Genomic DNA, 22,633 nt, shown 5'->3' with positions numbered 1-22,633 from the left:
GGTTCCTTCAGTCCTATGAGAAATATTTTAGAATTGAACTAAAGTGTGTTTCCGATACAGGAGCATATGTCTGTCAGGGCCTGTTGGAGAGGCCCTGGATGAGAACCCCTGGCTGCAGTTCCACATCCCCCTGAAAGTAAATAGAGCCATAAGCACTGAGCTAAGGACACTGCTCCAGGACATGCTGGCTGTCGATCCTGACCAGCGACCAGAAGCCATCCAGCAGAAGAAGCAAGTCAGGCAAGCCATGGCACGAGAGAAAACATCTTTGTAGTGACTGATAGCAAGATGTCCGTGACCAAGGGCAATTCGTCTGAGTAAAGTCTGATTTCATGCCTTTGTGCTGTAGATTTCTGATTTAGACGGGCATTTCTATGGACAACTTTGACTTTTCTGTGGGTCCAATGAAAATATTTTTTTTTACTTATTCTTTGCTACAGTTTTCGAAAGTTTAAAGACATTCACTGAGTTGACGATAAAGGAAAAGTTTCATCTTTCACCTCTTGGAAGGTAGGCCGGTCAGAGGTACAATATATGTCTTCATGTCTTCATCCTCCATGTTTGTAACTACAGGTTTCACAGTGTTGAGCTAAGACACAAAAACACCTACAAATGGCAGATCCAAATGTATAAACCTGGGCTGAAAAAGTGTTTACAGTATATACTCTGTGTAGGTCTGATAAAAGTATTCGAGTCAAAGTGTCATATGGATACAAATTCTCATGATTTTGTATTGTGTGTTTTTTCTCTGTTCTGCTTTATTGAAAGAAATCAGATGCTCTTCCTGAAACTTACCTTAGCTGATTCTTCAGCTAAACCAGACAGACTTCTGAAATTCTCAAATATTATCAAATCTTGTTGGTGCAGAGGTGGTGGAGCCCATTACCAACAGACTCACAGCTGAAATTGCTGTGAAAAGGGCTTCTACCAAATATTACCATGTGGGTGAAAATGTATACAATTGTAATATTTCCTTTTTTCCCTTTGAAAGTATAACATATGTGGTGTGAGAAAGAGGTCCTCATTTAATTGCATGAAACTCTGGCACTGGCGCAACAAACTGAACAAAGTTCAAGGGGGTATACGCTTTCTGTAGACACTTTATTTCCTCTTTTTCCATACTCTAAGAAATGATTTGGGAAACCTGTGGGACACTGGAGGTCATTATACATGAGCCTCTTTCTGCACCTTTTAAGCCATTGAAACCTAGTTGCCTTGTTACAAGGTCTAATATTACAGTAGGTGTGGTTTCCGTCTCCTAATTTCTGAGAATGATCAAATTGGGGAATAAGTTGTAGGGAATACCACTCTTGCACTTCTAAGAAAAGACTATCTCAAATGAAACTCGCTATAGAAAGACATCTTGTTGAAAAATTCTTTATTTTTTGTCATTTCTAAAGAAAAAACATTCATCAAGTCCTTCACAAATGTTTTGTTTTTGACTTTCTCTGTTGTTCCCTTTCACACTCAACTGAACTATGTGTTATGTCTTGTAAACGTAATCAAACATTTCACTTAGGTGTGTGAGTTAACACAAACCCATATTGTATGAAACATTCAGTTTTTCATTCCCGTTTTTTCTAACAATTGCATCCATGCTAGGACTACAGTAAACAACACTTTTTACGAAAGTAAATGAAATTGTTCATTAAACAAGACAAATTGTTTTAAATGTATGCAATACGACGACACTAAAAACAACACTGAAACTTTTTATTGAAATACTGTACGAGATTGTGCATATTCAATGGATTTCTCCTGGTGCTTTTTTTCGTCAGTCTTTTCATATTCTTGTTCTCTACTCAGGTGTCTCCTGTTCCTTTGGTGATGTCTGTTGTACACACATGGCATCATACACTTGAGCAAAGTGTGATACCACCGTTTGTTCTTCTCCTAAAATAAAGATGAACATTGACAAAAGTCAGAAGCACTCTTTTCTTTGACAGACGAACAAACAATGCAAGAATAACCATACTCTCTGTTCCTTACTCATTTCTACCTACCTGTTTGACCACTTTGTCTGCTTCAGTCAGGACAGGGTGCTGGGGCTGACTCTGAGAAATCTGAGAAAAGCTCTCTGTGATCTTCTCCCCTACAGTGGCTACATTGTACTCTGTTTGAAATCCAGGTATCGCCTCCGGTAAGTTCCTCAGTCCTTTTTGGGACTTGAAAGGGTAGAATCATTTTGTGACTACATTTCATTGTCATGCACTGATATGTTCTGGTTTGTGTTCGATTACTGCAGGCGTTCAAGTACTTTCTTTTTGTTCTAGATTGGCAGTGTTTGAGATGGTAGGAACTTGTCATATTCTCAACTTATTTTCTCTATGAGACTCTGAATGCTCTGTAAACATACTATTTTAGCAATTCTTAGAAATCTGAAAGCAGTGTTACCTGTATCATTTTTTGTCTTGGTAGTAGTATTGCAGCTCCAACATCAGCACTTAAGTAATGGTTTGTGATGTTACTTGTCCTTGGAGTTAGTATACTCCTGAGAAGTCAAGAGAAATCTTACGTAAGCATTAATTATGTTTCACTTTTGAAAGCAAAGTACGTGTCAAGTACTTTGAAGGCATTTGTTGATACTTTTAAGCACTTTCGTTGATTATTATTATCCTTCAATTAGTTATTACAAGTCCAACATTCTTACATGATCTCACTCCATATTCAGAATGTGGGAATACAGTTGTTTTAAGGAAATGCCACTGAATAGATAGTAGCTGCACTCTACAAAGATGAATTTGCTAATTAATCAGTCAGGGACACAGCTTATACTTCTGTAGTCTTAGATCATGTAATGATGATTATTGTACTTTATAACTAGCAAAATCCCCATATCCTGTTCATTGCCCCTTTTTCAGTCATGTGGATTGACTTATGCCTGAAGTGGTTAATTCTCACCTTGACATCTCATAGAACAACTGAATCTCTACCAAGGGTGAATGTGTCCTTCCTCTTAATGTCTAAAAGAAAAGGTTAAAATTCATTGAAGCAAAATGCAACAACCCAAAATGTTGGGGATGTCGTTTCCACAGTTATTTCATATGACAGTGCTTGGAGTGAAACTACATGACCATGGTGAAGAAGTAAAAACACTTTACCTTGTTCCTCCTGACTGATGTCCTTATGCGTGTTTTGCACAGTTGAGCGTTTTGTGTCTTGTCGTCTGTGTAGGCAACAGCCCTCTTCCCTGGGATAGAACTAGATGATATTTAGACACGTTAATTTGACTTCTCCATTGCTCACATTGATGTGGATATGATTATAATGCTCGGTTTTGTGGGCTTCCCAAGAAAACAATAAATCCCTTACTACTTGTTCGAAATGCAGTAGCACAGATCCTAACAAATACAAGAAAGAGAATATCATTCCTGTTTTGAAAAAACTTCACCGGTCACCTGTATTATCTAGGATAAATTTGAAAGTTCTTTTACTTGTTTTTAAAGCTTTAAGCGACCTAGCACGTCTGTACCTTACTGAATGTCTGTCTTCATATGTTCCTATACGTGACCTGAGATCTGCACATACTGGCCTACTGCAAATACCACATGTGAAATGCAGAAAGAGTGGAGAGGCTGCTTTTTGTTTTTATGCTTCTAAATTATGAAACTCACTTCCACTTTTTATTAGGCAGTCAAGCTCGGTACATTGTTTTAAAAAACATTTGAAAATGTTGCTTTTAGTTAAAGTGGTTCTTTGTTCTTTCTATTTCTGTTTCTTTTTTTAGTTCTCTTTAATTGTTCTTATTTTATTACGACTTTCCTAATTTGTATTTATTTAATTGACATATATGTTGCTTTACTGTATTGCTGTATTTTCCTTTACAACTGAAAGTATATCTCTCAATTTTAATATTTTATTTTTACGCTTGCTTTTTAAAGCACCAAAGCACTATTTGTATGAAAGGTGCTCTATAAATAAAGTTTATTATTATTCTTTTTAATATTATTATTATACTTTGTTACATTTTTGGTTAGGACAAAGATTCTAGTAGAGCTGGCCTCTTTTACCCCGTTCCAAAAAATTGGAAAACTACCTTCAGAATACACTGACAATGACCATCTACTGTCTCCTCTAACTGTGTATTGTCATCATGCATATCTTGTGTATTATTTATTGTAGTTGGTTCTGTCATTCTGTAAAGAAGCCACCTTTCAAGGCACTATATAAAATAATGTTTGTTATTATTATTTACATTTTTCATCGTCAAATCTGGCGAAGAGTCTTAAGAGAATATCAAAGAACACGTTGCTCTTACCTTTCCATTCCAAGAAATGCCCTCAGCTCGGATTGCAGAGATTGACCTCTCTGTCTCAAATTCTGAGAAACATAGACTCGATTGAAAAATGACCATTTCCCAAGATTCACATAACATCACCAGTCAACATTTGCCACTTGACATCAATAGAAACCATAGAGTACATGACATTTCCAATCAGTTTTCTTTCAAGGTACAATAGCAATCGCCTTGCCAGAAGAGTTATACTGCGGTAGATAAATATTACAAATGTCAGATACACGCAGAGTTGTTTGGATTACTATGAAAAGATTGACAAATATATTTATATTCATTATATTTCTTGGAGTGACAGAGCTAAAGAGAAAAAAATACTTACCTTTATCTCTGCAGACAGGATCGCAAGGGATTCCCTTATACTGGGTTCCTATATAACAAATAATACATTATTCAAAAAACATGATATTTCTCTGTCCATTGGCAGCATAATTGTTTATCATTACAGTTTTAGTTAGCTTTAATTTTGGAAACCCCAAGTAAACATAGTTTGTGCCTTTCTCTGAACTTTTTGGCATTTCAATTCAGTTGTTTGTAAGCTTATTTTACAGTTGCTAGGTTGATGAAGTTCCTGAACTGTGCAGTATTTCTTTTGGGTTTGGTGCGAATCATATTCTAGCGGTTGGGGGAAAAAAGCACAGGTGCCATCCCACCATTAAAGCCTGAAACTTACCTTAGCCGATTCTTCAACTAAACCAGACATGTTAACTAAGTGTTACAGTATGTTTCAAAGTGTGTATTTTAGCAAACACAACTGAAGTTCTGTTGTCTCCTTGGAGACACCTGGAACTGGTGTGATGCTGGTTCTATGACATCATTCGTTCTAAATGTAAATGCAGGTATTGGCACAACATAGTAAATTGATGTAAAGTTATGGATCCATTTATGATTTTCACTCAGTTTGAAAGAGTTCCTGTCGTGTGGTTAAACTTTGTGTTTGTGTTACGGAGGGTTAACTGGGGTTCTGGCTATTAGTTAGGCTTGGTCATTCAGTCATCTGGTTCATGAAATAGGAAGCTAAGAGATCTGTGTTTTAGTTTTACTGTTTGTTTTTGTTCCATAGAATAAGAAATGTTTCATTAATATTAGTAATAGAGTAGCTGTTTCTCTAAACAGTGTTTGTCAGTTTGCACTGCAGGTGTGCCAGGTAGAGACCATTTAAGAACGAAAAAATATGCTGTCATTTACTGCTGTGGCTAATTTCTGTTAACCTTGTCTCTCACTCACTTTGATGAGCAAAATGTTCATACATAAAGCATACATTTCTGATTGGTCAGAAGAGCTTCTTAACATATAAGGTATAAAGAAAGTCAGAAAGTTAGGCACTTAGGTCAGCCTTAGGCAGTTAACCAAGACCATAATCCGATAAGAAGCTATTCCCTTTCATGTTGCTAAATCACATGTAGGATACATGAGTTACACCTCCACTTAAGAGACCTTAAAGAGACCTTGGCCAGCCAGGAGTGTGGAAAACCGTAAAACAGTTCTTGAGGACCTAATTGTTAACTCTTAACAGGCAAAGGTTCCTTCAGTCCTATGAGAAATATTTTAGAATTGAACTAAAGTGTGTTTCCGATACAGGAGCATATGTCTGTCAGGGCCTGTTGGAGAGGCCCTGCGTGAGAACCCCTGGCTGCAGTTCCACATCCCCCTGAAAGTAAATAGAGCCATAAGCATGGAGCTAAGGACACTGCTCCAGGACATGCTGGCTGTCGATCCTGACCAGCGACCAGAAGCCATCCAGCTGAAGAAGGAAGTCAGGCAAGCCATGGCACGAGAGAAAACATCTTTGTAGTGACTGATAGCAAGATGTCCGTGACTAAGGGCAATTCTTCTGAGCTAAGTCTGATTTCATTTTTATGTCCCGAAAGGCCACTGCCTTTGTGCTGTAGATTTCTGATTTAGACGGGCATTTCTATGGACAACTTTGACTTTTCTGTGGGTCCAATGAAAATATTTTTTTTTACTTATTCTTTGCTACAGTTTTCGAAAGTTTAAAGACATTCACTGAGCTGACGATAAAGGAAAAGTTTCATCTTTCACCTCTTCGAAGGTAGGCCGGTCAGAGGTACAATATATGTCTTCATGTCTTCATCCTCCATGTTTGTAACTACAGGTTTCACAGTGTTGAGCTAAGACACAAAAACACCTACAAGTGGCAGTTCCAAATGTATCAAATGTATAAACCTGGGCTGAAAAAGTGTGTACAGTATATACTCTGTGTAGGTCTGATAAAAGTATTCGAGTCAAAGTCTCATATGGATACAAATTCTCATGATTTTGTATTGTGTGTTTTTTCTCTGTTCTGCTTTATTGAAAGAAATCAGATGCTCTTCCTGAAACTTACCTTAGCTGATTCTTCAGCTAAACCAGACAGACATCTGAAATTCTCAAATATTATCAAATCTTGTTGGTGCAGAGGTGGTGGAGCCCATTACCAACAGACTCACAGCTGAAATTGCTGTGAAAAGGTCTTCTACCAAATATTAACATGTGGGTGAAAATGTATACAATTGTAATATTTCCTTTTTTCCCATTGAAAGTATAACATATGTGGTGTGAGAAAGAGGTCCTCATTTAATTGCATGAAACTCTGGCACTGGCGCAACAAACTGAACAAAGTTCAAGGGGGTATACGCTTTCTGTAGACACTTTATTTCCTCTTTTTCCATACTCTAAGAAATGATTTGGGAAACCTGTGGGACACTGGAGGTCATTATACATGAGCCTCTTTCTGCACCTTTTAAGCCATTGAAACCTAGTTGCCTTGTTACAAGGTCTAATATTACAGTAGGTGTGGTTTCCGTCTCCTAATTTCTGAGAATGATCAAATTGGGGAATAAATTGTAGGGAATACCACTCTTGCACTTCTAAGAAAAGACTATCTCAAATGAAACTCGCTATAGAAAGACATCTTGTTGAAAAATTCTTTATTTTTTGTCATTTCTAAAGAAAAAACATTCATCAAGTCCTTCACAAATGTTTTGTTTGTGACTTTCTCTGTTGTTCCCTTTCACACTCAACTGAACTATGTGTTATGTCTTGTAAACGTAATCAAACATTTCACTTAGGTGTGTGGGTTAACACAAACCCATATTGTATGAAACATTCAGTTTTTCATTCCCGTTTTTTCTAACAATTGCATCCATGCTAGGACTACAGTAAACAACACTTTTTACGAAAGTAAATGAAATTGTTCATTAAACAAGACAAATTGTTTTTAATGTATGCAATACGACGACACTAAAAACAACACTGAAACTTTTTATTGAATACTGTACGAGATTGTGCATATTCAATGGATTTCTCCTGGTGCTTTTTTTCATCAGTCTTTTCATATTCTTGTTCTCTACTCAGGTGTCTCCTGTTCCTGTGGTGATGTCTGCTGTACACACATGGTATCATACACTTGAGCAAAGTGTGATACCACCGTTTGTTCTTCTCCTAAAATAAAGATGAACATTGACAAAAGTCAGAAGCACTCTTTTCTTTGACAGACGAACAAACAATGCAAGAATAACCATACTCTCTGTTCCTTACTCATTTCTACCTACCTGTTTGACCACTTTGTCTGCTTCAGTCAGGACAGGGTGCTGGGGCTGACTCTGAGCAATCTGAGAAGAGCTCTCTGTGATCTTCTCCCCTACAGTGGCTACATTGTACTCTGTTTGAAATCCAGGTATCGCCTCCGGTAAGTTCCTCGGTCCTTTTTGGGACTTGAAAGGGTAGAATCATTTTGTGACTACATTTCATTGTCATGCACTGATATGTTCTGGTTTGTGTTCGATTACTGCAGGCGTTCAAGTACTTTCTTTTTGTTCTAGATTGGCAGTGTTTGAGATGGTAGGAACTTGTCATATTCTCAACTTATTTTCTCTATGAGACTCTGAATGCTCTGTAAACATACTATTTTAGCAATTCTTAGAAATCTGAAAGCAGTGTTACCTGTATCATTTTTTGTCTTGGTAGTAGTATTGCAGCTCCAACATCAGCACTTAAGTAATGGTTTGTGATGTTACTTGTCCTTGGAGTTAGTATACTCCTGAGAAGTCAAGAGAAATCTTACGTAAGCATTAATTATGTTTCACTTTTGAAAGCAAAGTACGTGTCAAGTACTTTGAAGGCATTTGTTGATACTTTTAAGCACTTTCGTTGATTATTATTATCCTTCAATTAGTTATTACAAGTCCAACATTCTTACATGATCTCACTCCATATTCAGAATGTGGGAATACAGTTGTTTTAAGGAAATGCCACTGAATAGATAGTAGCTGCACTCTACAAAGATGAATTTGCTAATTAATCAGTCAGGGACACAGCTTATACTTCTGTAGTCTTAGATCATGTAATGATGATTATTGTACTTTATAACTAGCAAAATCCCCATATCCTGTTCATTGCCCCTTTTTCAGTCATGTGGATTGACTTATGCCTGAAGTGGTTAATTCTCACCTTGACATCTCATAGAACAACTGAATCTCTACCAAGGGTGAATGTGTCCTTCCTCTTAATGTCTAAAAGAAAAGGTTAAAATTCATTGAAGCAAAATGCAACAACCCAAAATGTTGGAGAGGTCGTTTCCACAGTTATTTCATATGACAGTGCTTGGAGTGAAACTACATGACCATGGTGAAGAAGTAAAAACACTTTACCTTGTTCCTCCTGACTGATGTCCTTATGCGTGTTTTGCACAGTTGAGCGTTTTGTGTCTTGTCGTCTGTGTAGGCAACAGCCCTCTTCCCTGGGATAGAACTAGATGATATTTAGACACGTTAATTTGACTTCTCCATTGCTCACATTGATGTGGATATGATTATAATGCTCGGTTTTGTGGGCTTCCCAAGAAAACAATAAATCCCTTACTACTTGTTCGAAATGCAGTAGCACAGATCCTAACAAATACAAGAAAGAGAATATCATTCCTGTTTTGAAAAATCTTCACCGGTCACCTGTATTATCTAGGATAAATTTGAAAGTTCTTTTACTTGTTTTTAAAGCTTTAAGCGACCTAGCACGTCTGTACCTTACTGAATGTCTGTCTTCATATGTTCCTATACGTGACCTGAGATCTGCACATACTGGCCTACTGCAAATACCACATGTGAAATGCAGAAAGAGTGGAGAGGCTGCTTTTTGTTTTTATGCTTCTAAATTATGAAACTCACTTCCACTTTTTATTAGGCAGTCAAGCTCGGTACATTGTTTTAAAAAACATTTGAAAATGTTGCTTTTAGTTAAAGTGGTTCTTTGTTCTTTCTATTTCTGTTTCTTTTTTTAGTTCTCTTTAATTGTTCTTATTTTATTACGACTTTCCTAATTTGTATTTATTTAATTGACATATATGTTGCTTTACTGTATTGCTGTATTTTCCTTTACAACTGAAAGTATATCTCTCAATTTTAATATTTTATTTTTACGCTTGCTTTTTAAAGCACCAAAGCACTATTTGTATGAAAGGTGCTCTATAAATAAAGTTTATTATTATTCTTTTTAATATTATTATTATACTTTGTTACATTTTTGGTTAGGACAAAGATTCTAGTAGAGCTGGCCTCTTTTACCCCGTTCCAAAAAATTGGAAAACTACCTTCAGAATACACTGACAATGACCATCTACTGTCTCCTCTAACTGTGTATTGTCATCATGCATATCTTGTGTATTATTTATTGTAGTTGGTTCTGTCATTCTGTAAAGAAGCCACCTTTCAAGGCACTATATAAAATAATGTTTGTTATTATTATTTACATTTTTCATCGTCAAATCTGGCGAAGAGTCTTAAGAGAATATCAAAGAACACGTTGCTCTTACCTTTCCATTCCAAGAAATGCCCTCAGCTCGGATTGCAGAGATTGACCTCTCTGTCTCAAATTCTGAGAAACATAGACTCGATTGAAAAATGACCATTTCCCAAGATTCACATAACATCACCAGTCAACATTTGCCACTTGACATCAATAGAAACCATAGAGTACATGACATTTCCAATCAGTTTTCTTTCAAGGTACAATAGCAATCGCCTTGCCAGAAGAGTTATACTGCGGTAGATAAATATTACAAATGTCAGATACACGCAGAGTTGTTTGGATTACTATGAAAAGATTGACAAATATATTTATATTCATTATATTTCTTGGAGTGACAGAGCTAAAGAGAAAAAAATACTTACCTTTATCTCTGCAGACAGGATCGCAAGGGATTCCCTTATACTGGGTTCCTATATAACAAATAATACATTATTCAAAAAACATGATATTTCTCTGTCCATTGGCAGCATGATTGTTTATCATTACAGTTTTAGTTAGCTTTAATTTTGGAAACCCCAAGTAAACATAGTTTGTGCCTTTCTCTGAACTTTTTGGCATTTCAATTCAGTTGTTTGTAAGCTTATTTTACAGTTGCTAGGTTGATGAAGTTCCTGAACTGTGCAGTATTTCTTTTGGGTTTGGTGCGAATCATATTCTAGCGGTTGGGGGAAAAAAGCACAGGTGCCATCCCACCATTAAAGCCTGAAACTTACCTTAGCCGATTCTTCAACTAAACCAGACATGTTAACTAAGTGTTACAGTATGTTTCAAAGTGTGTATTTTAGCAAACACAACTGAAGTTCTGTTGTCTCCTTGGAGACACCTGGAACTGGTGTGATGCTGGTTCTATGACATCATTCGTTCTAAATGTAAATGCAGGTATTGGCACAACATAGTAAATTGATGTAAAGTTATGGATCCATTTATGATTTTCACTCAGTTTGAAAGAGTTCCTGTCGTGTGGTTAAACTTTGTGTTTGTGTTACGGAGGGTTAACTGGGGTTCTGGCTATTAGTTAGGCTTGGTCATTCAGTCATCTGGTTCATGAAATAGGAAGCTAAGAGATCTGTGTTTTAGTTTTACTGTTTGTTTTTGTTCCATAGAATAAGAAATGTTTCATTAATATTAGTAATAGAGTAGCTGTTTCTCTAAACAGTGTTTGTCAGTTTGCACTGCAGGTGTGCCAGGTAGAGACCATTTAAGAACGAAAAAATATGCTGTCATTTACTGCTGTGGCTAATTTCTGTTAACCTTGTCTCTCACTCACTTTGATGAGCAAAATGTTCATACATAAAGCATACATTTCTGATTGGTCAGAAGAGCTTCTTAACATATAAGGTATAAAGAAAGTCAGAAAGTTAGGCACTTAGGTCAGCCTTAGGCAGTTAACCAAGACCATAATCCGATAAGAAGCTATTCCCTTTCATGTTGCTAAATCACATGTAGGATACATGAGTTACACCTCCACTTAAGAGACCTTAAAGAGACCTTGGCCAGCCAGGAGTGTGGAAAACCGTAAAACAGTTCTTGAGGACCTAATTGTTAACTCTTAACAGGCAAAGGTTCCTTCAGTCCTATGAGAAATATTTTAGAATTGAACTAAAGTGTGTTTCCGATACAGGAGCATATGTCTGTCAGGGCCTGTTGGAGAGGCCCTGCGTGAGAACCCCTGGCTGCAGTTCCACATCCCCCTGAAAGTAAATAGAGCCATAAGCATGGAGCTAAGGACACTGCTCCAGGACATGCTGGCTGTCGATCCTGACCAGCGACCAGAAGCCATCCAGCTGAAGAAGGAAGTCAGGCAAGCCATGGCACGAGAGAAAACATCTTTGTAGTGACTGATAGCAAGATGTCCGTGACTAAGGGCAATTCTTCTGAGCTAAGTCTGATTTCATTTTTATGTCCCGAAAGGCCACTGCCTTTGTGCTGTAGATTTCTGATTTAGACGGGCATTTCTATGGACAACTTTGACTTTTCTGTGGGTCCAATGAAAATATTTTTTTTTACTTATTCTTTGCTACAGTTTTCGAAAGTTTAAAGACATTCACTGAGCTGACGATAAAGGAAAAGTTTCATCTTTCACCTCTTCGAAGGTAGGCCGGTCAGAGGTACAATATATGTCTTCATGTCTTCATCCTCCATGTTTGTAACTACAGGTTTCACAGTGTTGAGCTAAGACACAAAAACACCTACAAGTGGCAGTTCCAAATGTATCAAATGTATAAACCTGGGCTGAAAAAGTGTGTACAGTATATACTCTGTGTAGGTCTGATAAAAGTATTCGAGTCAAAGTCTCATATGGATACAAATTCTCATGATTTTGTATTGTGTGTTTTTTCTCTGTTCTGCTTTATTGAAAGAAATCAGATGCTCTTCCTGAAACTTACCTTAGCTGATTCTTCAGCTAAACCAGACAGACATCTGAAATTCTCAAATATTATCAAATCTTGTTGGTGCAGAGGTGGTGGAGCCCATTACCAACAGACTCACAGCTGAAATTGCTGTGAAAAGGTCTTCTACCAAATATTAACATGTGGGTGAAAATGTATACAATTGTAATATTTCCTTTTTTCCCATTGAAAGTATAACATATGTGGTGTGAGAAAGAGGTCCTCATTTAATTGCATGAAACTCTGGCACTGGCGCAACAAACTGAACAAAGTTCAAGGGGGTATACGCTTTCTGTAGACACTTTATTTCCTCTTTTTCCATACTCTAAGAAATGATTTGGGAAACCTGTGGGACACTGGAGGTCATTATACATGAGCCTCTTTCTGCACCTTTTAAGCCATTGAAACCTAGTTGCCTTGTTACAAGGTCTAATATTACAGTAGGTGTGGTTTCCATCTCCTAATTTCTGAGAATGATCAAATTGGGGAATAAATTGTAGGGAATACCACTCTTGCACTTCTAAGAAAAGACTATCTCAAATGAAACTCGCTATAGAAAGACATCTTGTTGAAAAATTCTTTATTTTTTGTCATTTCTAAAGAAAAAACATTCATCAAGTCCTTCACAAATGTTTTGTTTGTGACTTTCTCTGTTGTTCCCTTTCACACTCAACTGAACTATGTGTTATGTCTTGTAAACGTAATCAAACATTTCACTTAGGTGTGTGGGTTAACACAAACCCATATTGTATGAAACATTCAGTTTTTCATTCCCGTTTTTTCTAACAATTGCATCCATGCTAGGACTACAGTAAACAACACTTTTTACGAAAGTAAATGAAATTGTTCATTAAACAAGACAAATTGTTTTTAATGTATGCAATACGACGACACTAAAAACAACACTGAAACTTTTTATTGAATACTGTACGAGATTGTGCATATTCAATGGATTTCTCCTGGTGCTTTTTTTCATCAGTCTTTTCATATTCTTGTTCTCTACTCAGGTGTCTCCTGTTCCTGTGGTGATGTCTGCTGTACACACATGGTATCATACACTTGAGCAAAGTGTGATACCACCGTTTGTTCTTCTCCTAAAATAAAGATGAACATTGACAAAAGTCAGAAGCACTCTTTTCTTTGACAGACGAACAAACAATGCAAGAATAACCATACTCTCTGTTCCTTACTCATTTCTACCTACCTGTTTGACCACTTTGTCTGCTTCAGTCAGGACAGGGTGCTGGGGCTGACTCTGAGCAATCTGAGAAGAGCTCTCTGTGATCTTCTCCCCTACAGTGGCTACATTGTACTCTGTTTGAAATCCAGGTATCGCCTCCGGTAAGTTCCTCGGTCCTTTTTGGGACTTGAAAGGGTAGAATCATTTTGTGACTACATTTCATTGTCATGCACTGATATGTTCTGGTTTGTGTTCGATTACTGCAGGCGTTCAAGTACTTTCTTTTTGTTCTAGATTGGCAGTGTTTGAGATGGTAGGAACTTGTCATATTCTCAACTTATTTTCTCTATGAGACTCTGAATGCTCTGTAAACATACTATTTTAGCAATTCTTAGAAATCTGAAAGCAGTGTTACCTGTATCATTTTTTGTCTTGGTAGTAGTATTGCAGCTCCAACATCAGCACTTAAGTAATGGTTTGTGATGTTACTTGTCCTTGGAGTTAGTATACTCCTGAGAAGTCAAGAGAAATCTTACGTAAGCATTAATTATGTTTCACTTTTGAAAGCAAAGTACGTGTCAAGTACTTTGAAGGCATTTGTTGATACTTTTAAGCACTTTCGTTGATTATTATTATCCTTCAATTAGTTATTACAAGTCCAACATTCTCTACATGATCTCACTCCATATTCAGAATGTGGGAATACAATTGTTTTAAGGAAATGCCACTGAATAGATAGTAGCTGCACTCTACAAAGATGAATTTGCTAATTAATCAGTCAGGGACACAGCTTATACTTCAGTAGTCTTAGATCATGTAATGATGATTATTGTACTTTATAACTAGCAAAATCCCCATATCCTGTTCATTGCCCCTTTTTCAGTTATGTGGATTGACTTATCCCTGAAGTGGTTAATTCTCACCTTGACATCTCATAGAACAACTGAATCTCTACCAAGGGTAAATGTGTCCTTCCTCTTGATGTCTAAAAGAAAACGTTAAAATTCACTGAAGCAAAATGCAACAACCCAAAACGTTGGGGAGGTCGTTTCCACAGTTATTTCATATGACAGTGCTTGGAGTGAAACTACATGACCATGGTGAAGAAGAAAAAACACTTTACCTTGTTCCTCCTGACTGATGTCCTTATGCGTGTTTTGCACAGTTGAGCGTTTTGTGTCTTGTCGTCTGTGTAGGCAACAGCCCTCTTCCCTGGGATAGAACTAGATGATATTTAGACACGTTAATTTGACTTCTCCATTGCTCACATTGATGTGGATATGATTATAATGCTCTGTTTTGTGGGCTTCCCAAGAAAACAATAAATCCCTTACTACTTGTTCGAAATGCAGTAGCACAGATCCTAACAACTACAAGAAAGAGAATATCATTCCTGTTTTGAAAAAACTTCACTGGTCACCTGTATTATCTAGGATAAATTTGAAAGTTCTTTTACTTGTTTTTAAAGCTTTAAGCGACCTAGCACGTCTGTACCTTACTGAATGTCTGTCTTCATATGTTCCTATACGTGACCTGAGATCTGCACATACTGGCCTACTGCAAATACCACATGTGAAATGCAGAAAGAGTGGAGAGGCTGCTTTTTGTTTTTATGCTTCCAAATTATGAAACTCACTTCCACTTTTTATTAGGCAGTCAAGCTCGGTACATTGTTTTAAAAAACATTTGAAAATGTTGCTTTTAGTTAAAGTGGTTCTTTGTTCTTTCTATTTCTGTTTCTTTTTTTAGTTCTCTTTAATTGTTCTTATTTTATTACGACTTTCCTAATTTGTATTTATTTAATTGACATGTATGTTGCTTTACTGTATTGCTGTATTTTCCTTTGCAACTGAAAGTATATCTCTCAATTTTAATATTTTATTTTTACGCTTGCTTTTTAAAGCACCAAAGCACTATTTGTATGAAAGGTGCTCTATAGATAAAGTTTATCATTATTATTTTTAATATTATTATTATACTTTGTTACATTTTTGGTTAGGACAAAGATTCTAGTAGAGGTGGCCTCTTTTACCCCGTTCCAAAAAATTGGAAAACTACCTTCAGAATACACTGACAATGACCATCTACTGTCTCCTCTAACTGTGTATTGTCATCATGCATATCTTGTGTATTATTTATTGTAGTTGGTTTTGTCATTCTGTAAAGAAGCCACCTTTCAAGGCACTATATAAAATCATGTTTGTTATTATTATTTACATTTTTCATTGTAAAATCTGGCGAAGAGTCTTAAGAGAATAACAAAGAACACGTTGCTCTTACCTTTCCATTCCAAGAAATGCCCTCAGCTCGGATTGCAGAGATTGACCTCTCTGTCTCAAATTCTGAGAAACATAGACTCGATTGAAAAATGACCATTTCCTAAGATTCACATAACATCACCAGTCAACATTTGCCACTTGACATCAATAGAAACCATAGAGTACATGACATTTCCAATCAGTTTTCTTTCAAGGTACAATACCAATCGCCTTGCCAGAAGAGTTATACTGCGGTAGATAAATATTACAAATGTCAGATACACGCAGAGTTGTTTGGATTACTATGAAAAGATTGGCAAATATATTTATGTTCATTATATTTCTTGGAGTGACAGAGCTAAAGAGAAAAAAATTCTTACCTTTATCTCTGCAGACAGGATCGCAAGGGATTCCCTTATACTGGGTTCCTATATAACAAATAATACATTATTCAAAAAAGATGATATTTCTCTGTCCATTGGCAGCATGATTGTTTATCATTACAGTTTTAGTTAGCTTTAATTTTGTAAACCCCAAGTAAACATAGTTTGTGCCTTTCTCTGAACTTTTTGGCATTTCAATTCAGTTGTTTGTAAGCTTATTTTACAGTTGCTAGGTTGATGAAGTTCCTGAACTGTGCAGTATTTCTTTTGGGTTTGGTGCGAATCATATTCTAGCGGTTGGGGGAAAAAAGCACAGGTGGCATCCCACCATTAAAGCCTGAAACTTACCTTAGCCGATTCTTCAACTAAACCAGACATGTTAACTAAGTGTTACAGTATGTTTCAAAGTGTGTATTTTAGCAAACACAACTGAAGTTCTGTTGTCTCCTTGGAGACACCTGGAACTGGTGTGATGCTGGTTCTATGACATCATTCGTTCTAAATGTAAATGCAGGTATTGGCACAACATAGTAAATTGATGTAAAGTTATGGATCCATTTATGATTTTCACTCAGTTTGAAAGAGTTCCTGTCGTGTGGTTAAACTTTGTGTTTGTGTTACGGAGGGTTAACTGGGGTTCTGGCTATTAGTTAGGCTTGGTCATTCAGTCATCTGGTTCATGAAATAGGAAGCTAAGAGATCTGTGTTTTAGTTTTACTGTTTGTTTTTGTTCCATAGAATAAGAAATGTTTCATTAATATTAGTAATAGAGTAGCTGTTTCTCTAAACAGTGTTTGTCAGTTTGCACTGCAGGTGTGCCAGGTAGAGACCATTTAAGAACGAAAAAATATGCTGTCATTTACTGCTGTGGCTAATTTCTGTTAACCTTGTCTCTCACTCACTTTGATGAGCAAAATGTTCATACATAAAGCATACATTTCTGATTGGTCAGAAGAGCTTCTTAACATATAAGGTATAAAGAAAGTCAGAAAGTTAGGCACTTAGGTCAGCCTTAGGCAGTTAACCAAGACCATAATCCGATAAGAAGCTATTCCCTTTCATGTTGCTAAATCACATGTAGGATACATGAGTTACACCTCCACTTAAGAGACCTTAAAGAGACCTTGGCCAGCCAGGAGTGTGGAAAACCGTAAAACAGTTCTTGAGGACCTAATTGTTAACTCTTAACAGGCAAAGGTTCCTTCAGTCCTATGAGAAATATTTTAGAATTGAACTAAAGTGTGTTTCCGATACAGGAGCATATGTCTGTCAGGGCCTGTTGGAGAGGCCCTGCGTGAGAACCCCTGGCTGCAGTTCCACATCCCCCTGAAAGTAAATAGAGCCATAAGCATGGAGCTAAGGACACTCCTCCAGGACATGCTGGCTGTCGATCCTGACCAGCGACCAGAAGCCATCCAGCTGAAGAAGGAAGTCAGGCAAGCCATGGCACGAGAGAAAACATCTTTGTAGTGACTGATAGCAAGATGTCCGTGACTAAGGGCAATTCTTCTGAGCTAAGTCTGATTTCATTTTTATGTCCCGAAAGGCCACTGCCTTTGTGCTGTAGATTTCTGATTTAGACGGGCATTTCTATGGACAACTTTGACTTTTCTGTGGGTCCAATGAAAATATTTTTTTTTACTTATTCTTTGCTACAGTTTTCGAAAGTTTAAAGACATTCACTGAGCTGACGATAAAGGAAAAGTTTCATCTTTCACCTCTTCGAAGGTAGGCCGGTCAGAGGTACAATATATGTCTTCATGTCTTCATCCTCCATGTTTGTAACTACAGGTTTCACAGTGTTGAGCTAAGACACAAAAACACCTACAAGTGGCAGTTCCAAATGTATCAAATGTATAAACCTGGGCTGAAAAAGTGTGTACAGTATATACTCTGTGTAGGTCTGATAAAAGTATTCGAGTCAAAGTCTCATATGGATACAAATTCTCATGATTTTGTATTGTGTGTTTTTTCTCTGTTCTGCTTTATTGAAAGAAATCAGATGCTCTTCCTGAAACTTACCTTAGCTGATTCTTCAGCTAAACCAGACAGACATCTGAAATTCTCAAATATTATCAAATCTTGTTGGTGCAGAGGTGGTGGAGCCCATTACCAACAGACTCACAGCTGAAATTGCTGTGAAAAGGTCTTCTACCAAATATTAACATGTGGGTGAAAATGTATACAATTGTAATATTTCCTTTTTTCCCATTGAAAGTATAACATATGTGGTGTGAGAAAGAGGTCCTCATTTAATTGCATGAAACTCTGGCACTGGCGCAACAAACTGAACAAAGTTCAAGGGGGTATACGCTTTCTGTAGACACTTTATTTCCTCTTTTTCCATACTCTAAGAAATGATTTGGGAAACCTGTGGGACACTGGAGGTCATTATACATGAGCCTCTTTCTGCACCTTTTAAGCCATTGAAACCTAGTTGCCTTGTTACAAGGTCTAATATTACAGTAGGTGTGGTTTCCATCTCCTAATTTCTGAGAATGATCAAATTGGGGAATAAATTGTAGGGAATACCACTCTTGCACTTCTAAGAAAAGACTATCTCAAATGAAACTCGCTATAGAAAGACATCTTGTTGAAAAATTCTTTATTTTTTGTCATTTCTAAAGAAAAAACATTCATCAAGTCCTTCACAAATGTTTTGTTTGTGACTTTCTCTGTTGTTCCCTTTCACACTCAACTGAACTATGTGTTATGTCTTGTAAACGTAATCAAACATTTCACTTAGGTGTGTGGGTTAACACAAACCCATATTGTATGAAACATTCAGTTTTTCATTCCCGTTTTTTCTAACAATTGCATCCATGCTAGGACTACAGTAAACAACACTTTTTACGAAAGTAAATGAAATTGTTCATTAAACAAGACAAATTGTTTTTAATGTATGCAATACGACGACACTAAAAACAACACTGAAACTTTTTATTGAATACTGTACGAGATTGTGCATATTCAATGGATTTCTCCTGGTGCTTTTTTTCATCAGTCTTTTCATATTCTTGTTCTCTACTCAGGTGTCTCCTGTTCCTGTGGTGATGTCTGCTGTACACAAATGGTATCATACACTTGAGCAAAGTGTGATACCACCGTTTGTTCTTCTCCTAAAATAAAGATGAACATTGACAAAAGTCAGAAGCACTCTTTTCTTTGACAGACGAACAAACAATGCAAGAATAACCATACTCTCTGTTCCTTACTCATTTCTACCTACCTGTTTGACCACTTTGTCTGCTTCAGTCAGGACAGGGTGCTGGGGCTGACTCTGAGCAATCTGAGAAGAGCTCTCTGTGATCTTCTCCCCTACAGTGGCTACATTGTACTCTGTTTGAAATCCAGGTATCGCCTCCGGTAAGTTCCTCGGTCCTTTTTGGGACTTGAAAGGGTAGAATCATTTTGTGACTACATTTCATTGTCATGCACTGATATGTTCTGGTTTGTGTTCGATTACTGCAGGCGTTCAAGTACTTTCTTTTTGTTCTAGATTGGCAGTGTTTGAGATGGTAGGAACTTGTCATATTCTCAACTTATTTTCTCTATGAGACTCTGAATGCTCTGTAAACATACTATTTTAGCAATTCTTAGAAATCTGAAAGCAGTGTTACCTGTATCATTTTTTGTCTTGGTAGTAGTATTGCAGCTCCAACATCAGCACTTAAGTAATGGTTTGTGATGTTACTTGTCCTTGGAGTTAGTATACTCCTGAGAAGTCAAGAGAAATCTTACGTAAGCATTAATTATGTTTCACTTTTGAAAGCAAAGTACGTGTCAAGTACTTTGAAGGCATTTGTTGATACTTTTAAGCACTTTCGTTGATTATTATTATCCTTCAATTAGTTATTACAAGTCCAACATTCTCTACATGATCTCACTCCATATTCAGAATGTGGGAATACAATTGTTTTAAGGAAATGCCACTGAATAGATAGTAGCTGCACTCTACAAAGATGAATTTGCTAATTAATCAGTCAGGGACACAGCTTATACTTCAGTAGTCTTAGATCATGTAATGATGATTATTGTACTTTATAACTAGCAAAATCCCCATATCCTGTTCATTGCCCCTTTTTCAGTTATGTGGATTGACTTATCCCTGAAGTGGTTAATTCTCACCTTGACATCTCATAGAACAACTGAATCTCTACCAAGGGTAAATGTGTCCTTCCTCTTGATGTCTAAAAGAAAACGTTAAAATTCACTGAAGCAAAATGCAACAACCCAAAACGTTGGGGAGGTCGTTTCCACAGTTATTTCATATGACAGTGCTTGGAGTGAAACTACATGACCATGGTGAAGAAGAAAAAACACTTTACCTTGTTCCTCCTGACTGATGTCCTTATGCGTGTTTTGCACAGTTGAGCGTTTTGTGTCTTGTCGTCTGTGTAGGCAACAGCCCTCTTCCCTGGGATAGAACTAGATGATATTTAGACACGTTAATTTGACTTCTCCATTGCTCACATTGATGTGGATATGATTATAATGCTCTGTTTTGTGGGCTTCCCAAGAAAACAATAAATCCCTTACTACTTGTTCGAAATGCAGTAGCACAGATCCTAACAACTACAAGAAAGAGAATATCATTCCTGTTTTGAAAAAACTTCACTGGTCACCTGTATTATCTAGGATAAATTTGAAAGTTCTTTTACTTGTTTTTAAAGCTTTAAGCGACCTAGCACGTCTGTACCTTACTGAATGTCTGTCTTCATATGTTCCTATACGTGACCTGAGATCTGCACATACTGGCCTACTGCAAATACCACATGTGAAATGCAGAAAGAGTGGAGAGGCTGCTTTTTGTTTTTATGCTTCCAAATTATGAAACTCACTTCCACTTTTTATTAGGCAGTCAAGCTCGGTACATTGTTTTAAAAAACATTTGAAAATGTTGCTTTTAGTTAAAGTGGTTCTTTGTTCTTTCTATTTCTGTTTCTTTTTTTAGTTCTCTTTAATTGTTCTTATTTTATTACGACTTTCCTAATTTGTATTTATTTAATTGACATGTATGTTGCTTTACTGTATTGCTGTATTTTCCTTTGCAACTGAAAGTATATCTCTCAATTTTAATATTTTATTTTTACGCTTGCTTTTTAAAGCACCAAAGCACTATTTGTATGAAAGGTGCTCTATAGATAAAGTTTATCATTATTATTTTTAATATTATTATTATACTTTGTTACATTTTTGGTTAGGACAAAGATTCTAGTAGAGGTGGCCTCTTTTACCCCGTTCCAAAAAATTGGAAAACTACCTTCAGAATACACTGACAATGACCATCTACTGTCTCCTCTAACTGTGTATTGTCATCATGCATATCTTGTGTATTATTTATTGTAGTTGGTTTTGTCATTCTGTAAAGAAGCCACCTTTCAAGGCACTATATAAAATCATGTTTGTTATTATTATTTACATTTTTCATTGTAAAATCTGGCGAAGAGTCTTAAGAGAATAACAAAGAACACGTTGCTCTTACCTTTCCATTCCAAGAAATGCCCTCAGCTCGGATTGCAGAGATTGACCTCTCTGTCTCAAATTCTGAGAAACATAGACTCGATTGAAAAATGACCATTTCCTAAGATTCACATAACATCACCAGTCAACATTTGCCACTTGACATCAATAGAAACCATAGAGTACATGACATTTCCAATCAGTTTTCTTTCAAGGTACAATACCAATCGCCTTGCCAGAAGAGTTATACTGCGGTAGATAAATATTACAAATGTCAGATACACGCAGAGTTGTTTGGATTACTATGAAAAGATTGGCAAATATATTTATGTTCATTATATTTCTTGGAGTGACAGAGCTAAAGAGAAAAAAATTCTTACCTTTATCTCTGCAGACAGGATCGCAAGGGATTCCCTTATACTGGGTTCCTATATAACAAATAATACATTATTCAAAAAAGATGATATTTCTCTGTCCATTGGCAGCATGATTGTTTATCATTACAGTTTTAGTTAGCTTTAATTTTGTAAACCCCAAGTAAACATAGTTTGTGCCTTTCTCTGAACTTTTTGGCATTTCAATTCAGTTGTTTGTAAGCTTATTTTACAGTTGCTAGGTTGATGAAGTTCCTGAACTGTGCAGTATTTCTTTTGGGTTTGGTGCGAATCATATTCTAGCGGTTGGGGGAAAAAAGCACAGGTGCCATCCCACCATTAAAGCCTGAAACTTACCTTAGCCGATTCTTCAACTAAACCAGACATGTTAACTAAGTGTTACAGTATGTTTCAAAGTGTGTATTTTAGCAAACACAACTGAAGTTCTGTTGTCTCCTTGGAGACACCTGGAACTGGTGTGATGCT

This window comes from Lepisosteus oculatus, chromosome 18 (genome assembly GCF_040954835.1).
Source record: "Lepisosteus oculatus isolate fLepOcu1 chromosome 18, fLepOcu1.hap2, whole genome shotgun sequence".
Taxonomy (NCBI): domain Eukaryota; kingdom Metazoa; phylum Chordata; class Actinopteri; order Semionotiformes; family Lepisosteidae; genus Lepisosteus; species Lepisosteus oculatus.
This window is presented reverse-complemented; position numbering follows the sequence as displayed.